The sequence below is a fragment of the Pygoscelis adeliae genome, unplaced genomic scaffold, assembly GCF_000699105.1.
Source record: "Pygoscelis adeliae isolate BGI_AS28 unplaced genomic scaffold, ASM69910v1 Scaffold243, whole genome shotgun sequence".
NCBI classification, from domain to species: Eukaryota; Metazoa; Chordata; class Aves; order Sphenisciformes; family Spheniscidae; genus Pygoscelis; species Pygoscelis adeliae.
This window is the reverse complement of record NW_008824363.1, coordinates 244756-249549: the sequence shown is the minus strand read 5'-3', so window position 1 is coordinate 249549 and position 4794 is coordinate 244756. Positions and strand designations below refer to the sequence as shown.

General features: G+C 38.5%; 1 long non-coding RNA gene across 1 annotated transcript; it reads left to right on the top strand.

Moving 5' to 3' along the window:
- The first annotated feature begins 2545 nt into the window (after nucleotides 1-2545).
- LOC103913392 lies at nucleotides 2546-4459 on the top strand. Its single transcript, XR_663420.1, has 2 exons — nucleotides 2546-2605; nucleotides 3933-4459. It is a non-coding gene; the product is annotated as an uncharacterized LOC103913392 (long non-coding RNA).
- The last annotated feature ends 335 nt before the right edge of the window (nucleotides 4460-4794 follow it).

The window sequence follows — 4794 nt, the reverse complement described above, 5'->3', positions numbered from 1 at the left end:
ACTCTGCGTTCCCGTTTAAAAGCCTTATTCTTAACTTGTTTTTGCTTATTGTACACTTCCCAAAAATACAATATCAGAAGCGCGACTCAGCATTAAGGAAAGAACAGAACTAGTGGACAGCATCCTCTTTTGTACTTATGAATTACATGAGCAAATGTTCCCCAGCAGGTTAGGGATTTAGCACATAAGATGAGCAATGCGCAGTTAGCAAGTGCTTAAACTTGCTGTTTAATACCCGATTCTAAACGTTATTTATGGCATGCTGCTCAAACTCTGCTTTGATCGCACCTTTATTAATTTCCTATGTGCTTTTCTTGATGCTCATCGCTGTGGTATGAGAGAGGCACAAGCATTTGTCATCATAATACTTTAGACAAGAACATGGAATTTCACAGTTGTGGTACTTGAGCGGAAGTATTTTAACCTTTGAGGTACAAAGGATTTGATTTTTCCAAGTACAGTCTCGTAAGCTGTATGACAACTTCTATAGAAGCTCACATCTCCCATTGGCTTGAGCTATGGGTGAATACTCAGTATTTCTGCATTTTGGGACACTGGGTCTGAAGTCAGACATTTGGATTAGCGTCACATAGTAATCCTGCAAAAGGCAAGAATGGATTTCAGTTCTCTGGAATGACATTCAACTATGTAAACATGAAATGCTATCTTTTCTTTCTTCAATCTTGTTTTTCTTGTGTATCTCCCAAATTCTACACAAATGAGGCACAGTATGTTCAGGAAGAAGACTTTTCTGCACAATTCTCGCACATCTTCAGAGGAGTTCCTAGCAGTTTAACAAATAAAATGGAAGATACTTAGAAAAAATGTATGTAATCAAATTGTTAATATGTACCTTAAATTGTGCACACGGGGATTTGAGTTAATTTCATACAGAAGTGCTATCATTTTGTAAGTTTTTAGTACCTCAGTTTGTGGCCTTGATGTTTCTAATATTTTCCTGTCTAACTAGCTTTAAAAAAGACTGTTTCCTTCATATGAAACACACAGTTTAGTGGTAGTGTTGAAACTTTGAGGTCTTCAGCACAGACCTCTTCCACTTGGATTAATTAAAACAGTGGGTTGACAGCTGCTGTTTGGATTGATATCGGGGCATTTTCACAGTAGATTTTGTGATTTTGCTGAACTGTGAGATTCGGCTCCTAACCCCGCTGTGTGAGGTGGTTGTCCTCTCACCAAGACTGGCTCTTCCTCACTGTCCTTTTTTTGGCTTACCTGTGTTCCAAGTTGTTTCCAGGCCCCAGCCCAATCTCCCCACTGACTGTTCCATGTCCTGTCTCCACAGTTCTCATCTGTTGCTTCTCTGCACTCATTTCTTTGCCTGACCAGTTAACAGCTCTTTCTGTTCACCTCAAGTGTCGTCCCAGACCTCTCAGATTGATTCCCATTTGGTCTCTGCCTCTCTTCCAATCTTAGTCTCCACCTAAGACTAAATATCTTTCTCCTCCATGTCCTAGAATAAGTCTGATTCCTTGCCCTAATTTATTCTGTTTTCTCTGTCTGGGTTTTGTACCTTTTCCTTTGAAATTAGACAGTTCCCTGAGATTTTGTCTGCTAAAAAGGATGGAATGGCAATTACTATGCTCAGTGAACAGAACTGGAGAAGCTGGATCTGCCTCTAGCTCTTGCCCCTTGCAAGTAGAATCAATTATTGTGATATGCCTGCTAGCCTCTGGTAGCATTAGGCTTGTACCTAAACAGCCTAATAACATGTAGTGCCTGTGCATTCTCAGTGGGATGGGATGCTGAAAAGTTTCAGTTTTAAGGTGAGCTTAGTTCTGAGTTTCCCCTGAGAATGTGAACCCTACAACTTTTTAAAGGCTTAAAAAGTTCAGTGGTAATGGGCAAAAGGCTAATCCAGCTGAGCTTTGACTTCCTGCTTCAAAGTGCCACAGTGGTAAAGCACTTAACTGGAAGGGGAAAAAAAAGGAGGGGTGTTTAATAAGGGGAAATAATATGGTTTTGCCCACTTCTATTTGTGGAAGTGGTTGAATCTTTCAAACAAAAAAGAAAAGCCTGAGACAGGCCTATTATATGGAAAATATCCCTCCAATACTTCATTTCACAAAGTTTACAAGCAGTAATTTTATAGATGCTGTCATGAACTCTACTTGTGGTAAGATGCAAGATCTTTCAGGGCCTGAAAATGGGGATCACTGATTCTGGAAAGAATAAATCTTTTCTTGAAGAGTTTTATGTTGAGCATATGAGTGGTAGCTCCTAAAAGTACTAGTCATTCCTTAAGTGATGGGATCATGGCAGGTATTTTGGCATCTTTTACTAAACAGTAGTCATTACTTTTAAGATGATTATCTTATTGTTTGTAATCTCTCAATACAGACTAGCTGTTAGTTTCTCAGTGAAGTGTGAATACTACATTCGCATTGTGTAGGTGGTTACTCACCAGGATTTTACTGTGTAGCATCCAGAATGAATAAAATTTTCAATATTATTTTATTGGGTGCAGTCAAGATGTCTTGTATTTTCTTTTTTTTTTTTTTAGTAGTGTCCTTTCTGTTCTGTTTTCCAGAGAAAGAACAGTCAATAAACCGAGCTGGTATTGTTCAAGAGGATATTCAGCCTGCAGGTATACTTGATTTATATATTTGCATTGATTGTTTCAAAGACCTTCTTGAAGGAAGACCTGAATATTTATATGGATTTAAATAATACAGTGAAGAATACATTGAAAGAATACATATATAATAAATTTACCATGAAAATATTTTTTCAGGCTAATTCTTCACTTGAAAATTACGGATTTAATGGAACTTGTTTTAAGTTGACTTAACTGGCCAAATAAGTTGTAAAGATTCTGTTATCTTCACACTTTCTTAAATAGATGCCAGTTTCCACACCAGAAATTAACTTCTGAACCAGCTCAGAGCAAACAAGAACCATGGTGGCCTGAGCTCTAGCTATAAAAAATACACTATTGCACCCTGGTTTTGTGGAATACTGCTTTACAACTCAGCTGAACGCAATTTATTGAGCGCTTTGTCAGTACCTTCCAGCTTCATGGCTGGAGAGATAAGGCAGAAATCCACTACACATAAAGGAGAATTTGGAATGCAGTGCTAATACCTTTTTGATCCCTGCTGTTGCCAGTAGAAGGTGTAGAAAACCATATTAGGGGAATAAAAATTAAAGTATGGCAGATAGTTTATCTGATAGTTCATTGTTTCATAGGTAGTGGAACTGGCTATTCATTATGCAAGGTTGGCACTTCTTGTTTAAAGACATGAGAGTGCTTGTCTTGCTGAAACTGTTCATGTCTGAGTATGTTAAATGGTAACTTACTCCTATTTTTAGAAAAGCCTAACATCAGCAGCAGGGGAAAACCAAATAGGATTAATGCCATGTCCTTAGTACACATATCAGTTAAATCATCAGTGCAGGAATCACTTTCCAGGAAAGTGGTGAAATGCTGAAGAGGAGTAGGAAGGGTATGGTGAAATAGAAGTCCGGTAAACCTGCCTTTTTTACTAAGCATTGAAAAGGACTGAACTGGCTCATTTATCCAAGATGCAGGTACTTGGTGACCAGTTCTCCTCAGCATAACTTTTTCATCTAAATTTAGCTGCTGCTGCGAAGTTATGAGATCCACTAGTTGAAAGTGAAATCTAGACAAATTCAAGTGCAAGGTGCAATTCTAGATCGTTGTTCCAACAATATTAGAACACCTTACCTATGGGCGTGATAGATTTTTGCATTATCTGAAGCTTAAGATCAAGATGAGGATGTCTTTCTAAATATTTTTGCAAGCTTAAGCAGAGTTGTGAGTTCAGTGCAGAAATTGTTAGGTTCTTTCTCATTGTTTTGTACACAAGGCTGGAGCAGCAGACCAATTTTTTTTTTTGTTTTCTCCAACAGTCTAGTTATGAACTGCTGGTATTCTCATATTTGATTTGTAGGGTTAAAAGTGTGGTCTGATCCATTTGGAAGAAAGTAATGTTGCCGGCTGGGTGTATTGCAAGGCAAAACTGAAGATGGACATCTTCAGCTGTTTCTTCTTTCACTGAAGTGTGTCTTTGGGTGTCGCTGGAGAAGAATTCTGAATATGCTGTGTGGGCACGTGAGGAGCAACAAACGCTACTGGTTGGAATCCCAAGAGATAAAAACATGCTAGTTTTGACAGAGGATGCTGGGGCATAGTGCGCAGACTGTTAGAGAGCTGAATGATTCTTGAGTTTAGAAGTGAAATATTTATTTCCTTGAGAAAAGGGAAGAGGAATTATTTTGTGGTTAATCTGTAAACACTTGTAGAATAAATTATGAATAGAATAATTCATGCAGACCGCTGCAGTTTCCTCCCTAGTTTGAGAATTACTTTTGTGGTTTTATTATGAAAACATGAGAGAAGTCTATACCAAGAGAGATCAGTGCAGAATATATAACATGGTAAGTGTAAATTTGTGTATTAAAATTTCTTCCTTTTAAACCAATGAGTATTTTTTCATTTGTTTTGCAAGTAGTTGTGGCTGGTTAACCTTGGCCAGGTGCCTACCCAGCCACTTTCTCACTCCAACTCGTCAACAGGACAGGTGGGGAAAATAGGATGACAAAGCTCGTGAGTCTGGGTAAACACAGGGAGATTGCTTACCAGTTGCCGTTGCAGGCAAAACGGACTCAACTTGGGGAAAATTAATGTTGTTTGTCACCAATTAAAATAGATTTGGATAGTGAGAAACAAAAATTAAAATAACACCTTCCCACTGCCTCCCTTTTTCCAGGATCAACTTCACTCCTGAGTCCTCTGTTTCCTCCCCGTCGGTC